Source organism: Bos mutus, chromosome 15 (assembly GCF_027580195.1).
Source record: "Bos mutus isolate GX-2022 chromosome 15, NWIPB_WYAK_1.1, whole genome shotgun sequence".
Lineage (NCBI taxonomy): Eukaryota > Metazoa > Chordata > Mammalia > Artiodactyla > Bovidae > Bos > Bos mutus.
In genome coordinates, this window is record NC_091631.1 from 43,804,718 (window position 1) to 43,817,995 (window position 13,278).

Genomic DNA, 13,278 nt, shown 5'->3' on the forward strand with positions numbered 1-13,278 from the left:
GTAGGTAAATAAATTTGTTTCCACTGAGATGATTATTCTTACAGTGTGTCACTGCTCTCATGGCATAAACAGGACAAGTGATGACATCCTATAAAATGAAATTCTTATTCCTATAGTCCTGATACCAAGATATATAACTCATTCAAGATATATAACTCATGAATTTTCTTTTGCTCTGAAGCTTTTAGTGAGTTTTTGCTTTTATTGTTGTTCTTGTTTCTTATCTTTAAAAAAAAAATGCTGTCATCAAATGGGCAATACTGTTAAGAGAGTAGGATGGAAAATGGGACTGTCATTATTTTAGGCTGTTGCTGTTGCTAAGTCACTTCAGTCGTATCCGACTCTGTGCGACCCCATAGATGGCAGCCCACCAGGCTCCCCCGTCCCTGGGATTCTCCAGGCAAGAACACTGAAGTGAGTTGCCATTTCCTTCTCCAATGCATGAATGTGAAAAGTGAAAGTGAAGTCGCTCAGTCGTGTCTGACTCTTCACGACCCCATGGACTGCAGCCTACCAGGCTCCTCCGTCCATGGGATTTTCTAGGCAAGAGTACTGGAGTGGGGTGCCATCGCCTTTGCCATATTTTTTTTAGGCTACCTGATCCTATATAAGAATTACATATGTTATTATGTGGGATGCCTGAATATAGCATTTTACTTGAATTATTTAAAGTTAATATCTGCATCATATAATCTCTATGCAATGTCTACATCCTCAAAGCAAAGCCCTGTCCCAAACCTCATGTCTTTCAGACCTAACCTAGACAAGAAATAAGGAATCACAAGTCTTTGTACCAACAAATAATTTTTCCAACTATAATTCATTAGTACCTTATTCCAAAAGCATATGAATACTTACAAGATGGTTAATCCTCATTAAAAACTAAGATTACATGACATAATTACATGTAAATAAGAAAAATGAATTAAACTCTTACCCTTTCCTATGTCGGGCACTAGTTGTGAATCATATATACAATTAGAGTTATATTGCTAAGCTAAAAATATTGGTAAAGATCTAAAAATGACAAACAGTGCCTTTTAAATTAATGTCTTATTAGTTGAGTGAAGTACACTGACAAAGAATAATTTATGCTTATTCAAACTGCACTCGACATCTTCAGGTGTTTCCAAATGAGCTCACAGAAGAGTGATTAAATGCATCTGATAACAAGCCACACATTGCTGAAATTACTTACCGCCTCATTTTATGATTAATTAAACATGTAGATTAAAGTTGCAAAAGAATTTAGATTAATGAGCAAGTTAAGTCTTGCTGATATAAGTGAATTGGGAATTGGATGCTCTGTGGAACTTTATAAACATGCATTTTATAATGAATAAGACAAGGCTACATGCAGAATCGTGGCCACCAGGGCCTTTTGACGATGCAGTCTTTTTTAACATGGTTTGACAGCTTTCAAATAACATTCTTCTATAGGCTTTAAACTTTGGGCTTTGCTGTAAAACACAAGACTACATAACTCATGTACCAGGAGTACGATTATTTTCGAGCTCTCCAAGGTAATGACCCCCTGTAGCAGCAGCTGTTCGGATAAAATTACAAGCTCAATTGTTATTTTAATCAGAGATAGTTTTGTAGTTAAAAGCAGTTATGAAAGTTGTAAAATTATGTGACACATCATCAGTACCTTCTCTTCAACACTCTTTTCTCCAAAAGTAAAACCATCCCAAAAAAGTCGTAGCTTTCCAGAGGACTTATTAGTAAAAAAAAGAATGCTTAGTCATTCAAAACATATTCAAAGTCATTTATTAGTGAAGTTTCTGTGATAGGAAAGGTAATATTTAAATTTATGATAACTCTTATCAGCTCCAAGATTGTGTCAAAATATCTGCTAGAGTTTGCTGCTGCTTAGTCACTCAGTCGTGTCCGACTCTTTGTGACCCCATAGACTGTAGCTTGGGAGGCTCCTCTGTCCATGGGGATTCTCCAAGCAAGAATACTGGAGTGGGTTGCCATGATCTCCTCCAGGGGATCTTCCCCACCCAGGAATCGAACCAGAGTCTCCTGCATTATAGGCAGATTCTTTACCAGCTGAGCTACCAGGCAAGATTCCACTAGGGTTTGCTGAGTATCCAATTTTTCTCTTTTAAAATCAGCTTTACCTAATCTGTGCCAAAAGCCAAGTTGGACTTTATGATTTTCCAGTGCAAGAGCAATTCAAGTTGTTCACAAAGATATAGTGCATTCTCCATTGCAAGGGATATAGAAGTGGCAAGAAACTGAACCAAAGTTACCAAAGTAGATTTTGGTTTAAAACCTATTCCATTTTTATTCTAAGCTTGTAGCACAATATCATTTATTACAACTATAGCATAATGAAACCATTCCTGCAAATTATTTGAATGGATCCAGTCTGCTATCTAAAATGCACCTCTAATTCTTTTCTACTTATTTTCAGACCTTATATATAATTCACTTCTTGGCAAGATGAGATTTTTAGAGTGTTATTTTTTTTTCCTTTTAATTCAGATTTTTCATACTCTAAAGATGTACCAAGAAAACTATGGAATTTTTTACATAAAGTTCAAAAGGACTGCTTCATGACACAGGTAGCAAATTATCATTATTAACCCCACATATTTATCATGTGGACATAATTGCCCATTGGAAGATATATGTGAATGAAAATACAATATTGAGACATAAGTCTGACTATTTTGAAATTTATTAAAAGTATGTAAGCAATCAGAATAAAATAGTGTCCATTTGATTTGTTTATTTCCTTCCAGTGTTAAGTTGATGTCTTTCACCAAGTAATATAAATCACATTTTATCACCACAAAAAGTCTTTTTTTTTAATTTATAAGCTTCTCCTCTTTGCAGCTCAACTTGAATATAACAGTAAGAATTTCTAGGTAGACATATAGACCCAAACACTTCAAGGATAAATAATAACCTTTTTCTTCACATAAAAATTTAAAATTTTCATTTATACCCTTTAAAAGAAGAAATTTTACAACAAAGTGGTAATATTAGCCTAAAAGATGCTAGTTTAGAGATCTAAAATAATTCTTTTGTGATCATAAAATGTATCTGATCTGTGCCAGAAGGACATAGATTATTCAAACAGCTCAACAAGTCACCAAATTTTAAGGAGCAAGATCTTTCCACTCCAGTCACTGCCATATTATTTCTAGGACCCACAAATTATAAGGTATGTCCTAGAGTTACTAACAATTAAATAGAATTGTGTCATTACTGTGGCATTTTAATACAAGAAGATACATTTATTTTCCCATGAAAGCAATATATGTAAAATACTGAATATATTTAGCTATTATACGTACTTATTATTAGCCTGTTTTAAGTGTTATTATAAATACTTTATACAGTTTACCAACATAGATTACATAAATTTACTGGTTATTTAAAGTTAGGAGTTATATGTTTAGCTTTAATACCAAAATAGGTACTTTACATTCAAATTCTGAATAAACGGGCAATTTAAAATATCACAAATCAGCTGTAATGCACTATAAGAATTCCTAACCATTATTTCATTAAATCAAGATGGCAATTTATTGTAAAACATTTTCTTTTATTTCTCAACGCATAGTTATGTGTTCATAGCTATGAACCTTGCATCTCTACAAAGTGATTATTTTCTTCATTTCATCCAGTTTGAAAAAAAGTATAAAAATACTCACCAGAAACTAAAATTAGATGACTAAACTCATTTTCACATGTGATTGGGCCCAGGTTTGTCAAGATGAACTACGAATGCATTAATATCCACAATACTGCCAAATGTTGAATTATTAATATTGTCGGGTCCTTGGTCTCAGTTCATGCCCTGTTGAGGAGTTTTGTGACATTCATCAAAACTCAGCCTCTCAACATGTTTACAAGTATCCTGGAGGCAACATGTCTTAAACTAAAACTAAGGTCATTTTCAACCACACAAACTGTCATCAATGCCAGACTAAGACTCATAAATGCAAAGAACTAGTCTATAGTGAAAACAGCAGATGAAATCAGGTGCCACCACATGCCAGATCCTTGCCAACTCAGCACCGAGAAGTTGAGATACCAGGTAGATGATTAAAGGCGGTTCTTCATTTGGAAGGATTAGCAAGCATTATGCACTATACCTATGAGTAGTATATGTCAAGGAGAAGGCAATGGCACCCCACTCCAGTACTCTTGCCTGGAAAAACCCATGGACAGAGGAGCCTTGTAGGCTGCAGTCCATGGGGTCGCTAAGAGTCGGACACAACTGAGAGACTTCACTTTCACTTTTCACTTTCCTGCATTGGAGAAGGAAATGGCAACCCACTGCAGTGTTCTTGCCTGGAGAATCCCAGGGATGGGGAAGCCTGGTGGTGGGCTACTGTCTATGGGGTCGCACAGAGTCGGACATGATTCAAGCAACTTAGCAGCAGAAGCAGCAGCAGCAGTATATGTCAATGTAAGTATTCAACAGCCAAAAACAGTGCTGAAAATTGACTCCAAGACTACTACAGCTTATCAATTTTTATTCTACTGACTGCAAATTCTTTAGCTGTCTTAACCAAGCATGGAGTTGGCTAACTGGAAGAGTCCAGAATTTTTCCTTCAGTGGAAAAAAAAAAAAGTTATTCTGTTTCAATTATTCTAAAACTCCTTTTAAAATCCATGTATCCAAAAATTTTTGTAAGTGCACATTAATAATGGTCTTTTATAAACCAACTGGAGATTTAAAGTATGATTATTTTTTAAAAGTCAAAAGTTTCTAAACTTTACTCTGTACCTTATCTTATATGATTTCCATGATGGGAAATTGACATCAAACTGATTTTATTCTTAAAACAAATAACTCAAAAGAATACAAGTGGTTTCCAGACTTGGAAAACTTTAGAATTTCTGATACTCATCTTTCCAATCTTTCACTCAGTAGATATATTCCCTATAAATAGAAACATTTCTGAAAAATACTGAACTGTGGTTGTAAAATTGTTTCATTTGTATGTAAAGTTAGCCAATAATTCTAATAGTTATAAACATAAGTTAAAACTAAAAGATGCAAAGAAATTAGGTGTTAAAGTTTCCTAAGGTCTTAAAATTAGACCACAAAAATACAATTCAATCCTCATTTGCCATGGAAATAGGAAATAAATGGGAACATTAGTTATACTCATAAATTATATATTATACCTGGGCTCTTATACAAAGTGATGAGGGGTCACAAAGTCCTTCTTGAAGCATTTCTCTTTCCTCATCAGAAGATATAGAAAGTCTAAAAAGAAGAAACTAATAGTTATTGGACCCACTATCTGCCAGACATAAAATAAATTTATTCTATGCATCATATAATCTTCCCAACAACCACACCCATTTTACAGATGAAGGAACTGAGTCTCAGATAAGTTAAGCAATTTTCCAGAATTACACCAAGTGGCAGAGATAAGAGTGAAGCCCTAGTGAACCCAGCTCCAAGGTCCATTTGTTCCTTCTATTATGGTTATTTATTGCCCATAGTGTTTTTTGTATTTATGCTGTTCTCTACTATCTAAGATTTCTTTTTGCTTCTCAGTTCATCTATTTCTGCCACCTCCTTCCAAGGTTCACTTATTCCAAAAAGTATAGTGTTCTCTCAGCACTTTGTTTAAAAGCCTCTATTATAACAATTCAAGTTATACTGATTCACACAATACACATTTATGTAATGCTACCAATATTATCGCCTGTATTCAGCAAGGTGTTGAAGGTTTCACAAAATGGTTTCATTGACACACTATAATAAAACTCTCTTACTCTCCATTCTATACTTCTCTAGCCTTTCTCACCTTCATAATAACTTTAGTAGTAGAAGTATTTACTAGTGTTATTATCATTATTACATATTATCAACCAACCACCTTTTGCTTTCATGCTGCTCTCTGGAACTCTCCACTTTCATTCTGCTCAAATGTTCTCATACCACTAAGCCTTCCTAATCAACCTTCCTTCTCTTTCCTTCCTAATCAAGAATTCTACTCTTAAATATTTCCTAGAAGATGTAAGGTATTTTCGATTATTCATTTATGCAACAAAATATAAGCATTTACTATATGCTGGAAACTTAAGAATAGGTAAATAAGATAGACCTCATTTGTCTAAGAACTTATAATCTATGACAGACTACAAACAAGTAAACCAAAATTTATAATGTAGATCCATGTCATAATGGAAGTACATTTAAAGTGATATGAGTACAAAGAATAAAGAGTAACATTCATCCGGAAGGCTTCATATAGAAGGTGGTATATAAAGTTAAGTTGCATTATTGAACAGGATGCAGGTGGAGAAATGACAATAGTAATGATCATTAGTACTTTTTATGTGTGAAGCACTCAATATACTGAATGTTTAATATATATCATATATTTATTCACATATGTGGAGGCTTCTGTCTCTGACAAAGATAGACTAAAAGGGACTAGATTTATCCTTCTGGGTTAAACAACTAGAAAAAAAATAATTGGATGAAATACACAGACAACAGTTTTCAGAAACTAGACATCAAGCAATGAAGAACAGTGATTCCTGAGAAAGGAAAAATAAATGAGGTCTTCCCTACAGTTGTCCAAGCTTACTGCCTCAAGAAATTACTAACTGCAGTATACAGAGGCAGAGCCTAATGGTCTAAGAAAATGAAGCTGGGAGTCTAGCGAGGCCAAGGTGGATATAGTTGATAAGGTAGAGTAACAGAGGAGAGGGACCTGCACACAGACCTCCAGAGGTCTGGAAGAGAATCCCTCACAATTACTGATAAGCACACGTGTGTGAGGAAACCAACCAAGGTTAGAAAAATATATAATCAATCCCCAGAGCTCACACAAATCCAGGAATAATTCAATTTCCCATCATCAAAGTGTAAAACTTCATAATGCCAGGACACTGGATAGAATACTCATAAGAGTATTGCCTCAGCAATGTAAAACTTTGCCCTAAAGAAGATGCTGGTTCCAACTGACAGTGATTATAAGCAAGTACTGAAAGGATCAAACTGTTTCCAAGTATATTAACTACATACCGGAAAAAATCCAAAAATATTTATAGAAATACTGAAAGATTCAGGACTTGACAAGGTAAAATTTACACAATTTCTGGCATCCAATAAAATATCATCAGTATGAAAAGAAGCAGAAAAATACCACTCATTATGAAGAGAAAAAGCAATCAATTGAAATATATCCAGAAATGACACAGATGATAGAATTAGTATACAGGTATTAAAATAGTTATTAGTTGCATCTTATCTGTCCATGAAGCTAAAGTAAATACTAACCATACTAAGTAGAGATCTTGAATATGTAATAAAGACTCAACTGTAACTTCTAGATATAAAAGAAATACGTCTGGGATGAAAAATCATGGGAGAAGAATTAAAAGCAGATTCAACACTGAAGGACAAAGACAAAATGAACTTCAAGACTTATCTACAGAAACAATCTAAAATGAAACTGAACTGGAGGTGAAAAACAAAATGTGAACAGGATCAGTGAACTGAAGAACAACTTCAAGCCTCCTAAAACATGTGTAATTGGATTCCACAAAGAATAGGAGTGAATAAAAAGTTCTGAAGTAATAATGGCTGAAAATTTTTCAGATGTGACAAAAACAATAAACCTACAGATGCAAGAATCTCAGAAAATCCAAGCTCAACACACATTAAGAAAACTACACTAAGGCACGTAGCAATAATGTTGCTTACAATTGATGACAAAGAGAAAATCTTACAAGCAGCCAGAGGAAATGACACCAAAGAAACATAATAAAAATTACAGCAGACAGCTTTTTGAAAACAATATAAGCTAAAAGACAATGGATCAGTATTTTAAGATGATTGAACCACAAAAAGTTAATCTAATAGTCTATAGTTAGCAAAATAAAGTTTTCATGAATATAAAAGGTGATGAAAAATCACCATCTCACCAGCAGACATATCCCACAAGAAATATTAAAGAGGTCTTTCAAGCAGAAGGTAACTGACAAATAGAAATCTGAATCTACGCAAAGAGAAAAGAGAACACAACATGGTAAACATCTGGGTAAATACTAAAGACTTTATTTTTTAATATCTTTAAAATATTGACTATTCAAAACAAAAATAACTATCTTTAGATTTATAACATATGTAGAAGTAATATGTAAGACAATGATTGCACAGAGGCATCTTTTCTTAGCCTTTTGACTAAGATCAAGTGTAACAGTTGCACAGAGGCTGGGAAGAAAAATTTGGAAGTATGTTATTATAAGATTCTCATCCTGTCTGTCCTGTGAGATATTACTTGAGGTAAGACTGTGATAAGTTGTATGCTGCTGCTGCTGCTAAGTTGCTTCAGTCGTGTCCTTCTCTGTGTGACCCCATAGACGGCGGCCCATCAGGCTCCCCCGTCCCTGGGATTCTCCAGGCAAGAACACTGGAGTGGGCTGCCATTTCCTTCTCCAATGCATGAAAGTGAAAAGTGAAAGTGAAGTCGCTCAATCGTGTCCGACGCCTACCAGGCTCCTCCGTCCATGGGATTTTCCAGGCAAGAGTACTGGAGTGGGCTGCCATTGCCTTCTCCAGATAAGTTGTATAGGATTGCTATAAAAAAATTTATTAAAAATGTTAAATTTCATTTAAAACCCCTTATTGGCTTATTAATTCCATTTTAATTGTATTTTATAAATACTAAAGCAACTACTAAAATACAATTAAAAATCGAATTAATAAGCCAATAAGGGATTTTAAATGAAATTTAACATTTTTAATAAATTTTTTAAAAAAAAGAAGAAAAGGGGGAAAGGTGATGATGACAGGTGGTACAAATAAGAAACAAAGGTATATCTTATATTTAAACTCAACCATGTCCATAGTCTCATTAAATGTAAATAAACACCCAAATTAAAAGGGAGAGATTGTCATACTGGATAAAAAGCAAGACTCAACTTCATGCAGGCTATACAAAATCCATTTTTAAAATGAAGACACAAGACTATAAAAGTTAAAGGATGGAAAATACATCCCATAGTACCACTAATAAAAGGAAAGCTGCCGTGGCTATAAGACAAAGCATATTTCAAAGCAAAGAATATTACTATGGATAAAGGGATTCTTATACAATGGTAATGGGGTAAACTCATTAGGAGGCCATAATGACTCTAAAAATGTATCCACCTAATAGAGCTTCAAAATACAAGGAAGAAAAACTAATAAAATGTCAGGAAGAAATTTCATCAGAGTTCTCAGAATCTCTCTCCCTGCATGAATGATAGAACACATAGACCAAAAAAATCAGTAAGGATATTGAAGAGACTGGGGCAACACTTTCAACCAGCTTTATCCAGTTTACATTAATAGAATTTGCCAACCAACAAAAAAACTAGGAATTCAGCAACAGAAAGACAGCTGGAAAATATAAAAATATTAGAAAATAACACTTCTAAATGACACAGAAATCAAAGGAGAAATCAAAAGGGAAACTAGAAAGTCTTTTGAATTGAATAAAAATGTAAATACCACATATTAAAATTTATGAAACACGGCTAAAGCATTACTTAGAAATAAATTTTATAGCACTAAAACCCATATTGAAAAAGGGGGTCTCAAATCAGTGATCTCAGCTTTTACCTTAAGAAACTAGAAAAATAAGAGCAACTGAAACCTAAAGTATGAAGAAAAAAATGAAATAATAAGACCAGAAACAGAAATCAATAGAAAACAGGAAAGCGATATTATGTTTGCTGTTATATTTACATTCTCCTATCATAAATGAGAGGTAATATCACCATATATTCATAAAGTACGTACCTTAGATGAGACAGATAACCTAAATAGCCCTATACCTATTTTTAAAACTTGAATTTGTAGTTAAAAACCTTCCCAGAAAGAAAACTCCAAGCCCCATATGGTTTCGTTAGTGAAGTCTCTCACGTATTTAAAAAGTAATAATACCTATTGTATACAAACTCTTCCAGAAAACTGAATAGAAGCTAACACTTCCCATCTCATTCTATGAGGCTACAGTAATCAAGTAATTAGGATAATAGCATAAAAAATAGACAAATAAATCAATGGAACAGAGCAGAGACTCCAGAAATAAACCTCTACATATATGGACAACATATTTTCAACAAAAGTGCCAAAGCAATTTAATGGGGAAAAAGAAAACCTTTTCAGACAATGGCACTAGAAAACTTGGATAGCCATAAGCAAAAATATAAACCTGAAATCGCATCTCACCCTATTACAAAAATAAAACAAATCTTAGACCTAAATTAAAATCTAAAACTATAAAACTTCTAATGAAATGCTTAGAAAAAAAATCTTGGCAACTTTTGGTTTTGCAAAACTTTCTCAAATGTGACACAGAAAGTATGAAATACAAAAGAGAAGCAATAATTGGACTTTATCAAAATTTAAAACACTGGCTCTTCAAATGACACTTAAGAGGCAAGCCACAGACCAGTAAAAAAAATACACAAAACATGTATCTGACAAATAACTCATATTTTTGAAAAAATTAAAAAGCTATTACAACTCAATAAAAAAAGACAACCCCAGTTTAAAAAAAGAACAGTAGAAGATTTAAAAGACACTTCAACAAAGTAGATACATGGATGACAGAAAGGCACATGAAGAAAGCTCAACATCATCAGTCATTAGGGAAATAAAAATTAAAATCACAGCGAATCACCCACTACAGACCACTTGAATAGCTAAAATTGAAGACTAAACATACAAAGTGTCAAGAATGTGGGACAGCTGGAACTCTTACACGTTGCTAGTAGGAATGTAAAATGGTAAACCACTTTGGAAAAATCAGCAGTTATTATAAAGTTAAACATGCACCTATGTAACCTAATTATTCCATTCCTAGGTATTTATACAAAAGAAATGAAAAAACATGTCCGCCTAAAGACAAATGTTCAAAGCAGCTTCATTTGTAACAGCCAAAAACTAGAAAGAACCTAAATGGATAATCAAATTGTGGTATCTACTTACAATGAAATACTAATCCTCAATTTTAAAAATAAATTATTGACATGCACATGAGTGAATCTCAAAATAATCATGCTGAATGAAAGAAACTAGACCAAAAAATTGTATATAATGTATGATTCCAATTACATAAAACAAAAATTTTAATGCAATCTATAATGGCAACAGACCAGTGATTGCCTAGGGATGAGGCTGAAAACAGATCAAGGATGGGTAGAGTAAGGGACTTTGAAGGGGCATTAAGAAACCATAGGATTATGTATATGTAAATTATCTTGACTGCGGAAATGGCTTGACTGGTGTATACATATATCAAAACATCAAATTATACTCTAAATATATTAAGTTTATTATATGCCAATTATATCTCAAGTTGGACACGACTGAGCAACTTCACTTTCAAAGCTGTTAAAAAAAAAAAAAAAAAACATGCAGTAGGTAATATTCTCACTTTACAGATGAGCATGCTAAGGTTCCAAGAGGTTACATGATTTGCCTAAGATCACAGCTAGTACACAGCAGTATCCAGGGGTGGCAGGTATTCCACACGCTATATTTTTAATCTAATACGTATTATCTACTACAGTTCTGGTTCACAGAAGGCACTCAAAAGTTGTTTTGGAGTTTTAAAATATAAAGACATATAAAAAGCTTAAGATGTGGAAAAGTAACAGACTTTAACTTTCCCATAGGATACATAAATTTTTAAGATTTTTAACCCAAAATATCTCAATTCATAGAATGTAAGAGAGCATGTCTGTAATTCATTCGAAAAGCGTTTCAATGAAACCTATTAGGCAATACATAAAATGAACAGCTTGATAGGTACAAGTGAGACAGAAACTTAAGTCATACACAGGTTATGAAAGAGGGCCCTTTGATGACGAACTGGCAAGGGGCTCGGTGTGTCAGCAGGCTAAGGTACATACAGTACATACAACTGAATGCATATGAATGGAGAAGAACAACTCCTGCAGGTCTCCCAGGAGAAACACTGGGCAAAACATTTCCTAGACGGGAATTACTAGGTTTTGTAACAGTTACTTTTTTTCCTTATATATATATATATATATGTATATGTATATTTCATCTCTTCCCATAATAGATCATAAATTCCTGATGACTAACTCTTCATTCACCATTTTAAATTCCACCTCATATCCAGAAGAATCCTGAATTCATATACTTATTGAGTGAATGAATAAATGAATTAATGCATGTTAGTGTTAGTCTGAATATAAGACAATGAGAATGATAGAATCCTTTTCAAAATCAGCTTGACTTTATTCCATTTTCTTGAAAAAGTTTATTTTAAAAATCTTATTTCAGTCTCTTTTCTTAGTCATGAATGTATTTTCCTGCACTCTTTCCTTTTCCCTTGAAAGAGACAAGTAGAAAGGACCTATACCCAAAGCATAATATTTCCTTTGACTACACCTTCTGTGGAGGACAGAATGTAGCAATATAACAAGGGAGTTGTAGTCATCATTTTATTTGAGAGAGTTTTAAAAGTAACCAGACTCTGTGCACACCTGTTTTATTCCTCACAGATGTCATGTATTAATCTCTATGTGAAAGCCACCTGATAGGAATGCCATAATTCTCAGTATCTTCACTCTTCTCACTCGTGGTAGCCAAGTTTTACTTTATGTCCCTGAAATCAACAAGGCCCTGCCTGTATACTTGAGTCCCTAGTATTAACATCTTCTGTGTTTAGGCTATGCCTTTAAATTACCAAGTGATTTCAAGTATATTCTCATTCATTTAAAAACACATCTTCCTTCCAGGCCTCCATGGGAAGAAAAAGTATCCTCAATTTTCAGTGGGGATCTAACCAATGAGATGCAAGGGATTTGAGCATTGACATGAGATCATTAGCATGATATTTTCCCTCTGCCTTTTCAAAAATTCAGTGCTGAGAACAGGGAACAGGGAAAAGCAATGAGTAATTTTGACCCCTTTCTTTTCCTCATGCTCCCCCCATCAGATATAACCCAGCCATCTTACTAACACCACATTAACAAAGTCTCTTCTATTTCTAACATTCTGTTCTCAAAATACCTACTCTTGTTTAAACCTCTTACCTCCTGCCTAAACTATCTAACAAGGTGTTTCCCTAGTTAAAGTCTTTTCTTTCCCCCTTTAATCAACTCTACAAACTGCTGGCTGAACTAACTTCTCAAAAGCAAAGCTCTTGCCATACCCCTCAGCTATTTGGATTGATGGCTCTCTCAAATCTACCAAATGCCTTAGCTTACCATTATGTGCCACAATGATATAATCACACTAAATTTTCTAGCTTATGC

The 13,278-nt window shown here is 33.9% G+C and overlaps 1 protein-coding gene across 31 annotated transcripts in view; it reads right to left on the bottom strand.

The window, feature by feature from the left end:
• Positions 1 to 13,278, bottom strand: part of SOX6 (SRY-box transcription factor 6) — a 719,303-nt gene that overhangs the window by 548,711 nt on the left and 157,314 nt on the right. For 6 of the 31 annotated variants that reach the window (XM_070384007.1, XM_070384008.1, XM_070384005.1 and 3 more), the window contains 2 exons: positions 5,158 to 5,239; positions 3,672 to 3,817 (listed from right to left, as the gene is read on the bottom strand). The exons of 24 other annotated variants lie outside the window; for them this stretch is intronic. The gene's annotated coding sequence lies outside the window, so the exon portion shown is untranslated. The remainder of the gene's footprint in view (positions 1 to 3,671; positions 3,818 to 5,157; positions 5,240 to 13,278) is intronic. One more of the 31 variants, XM_070384011.1, reaches the window with a different exon arrangement.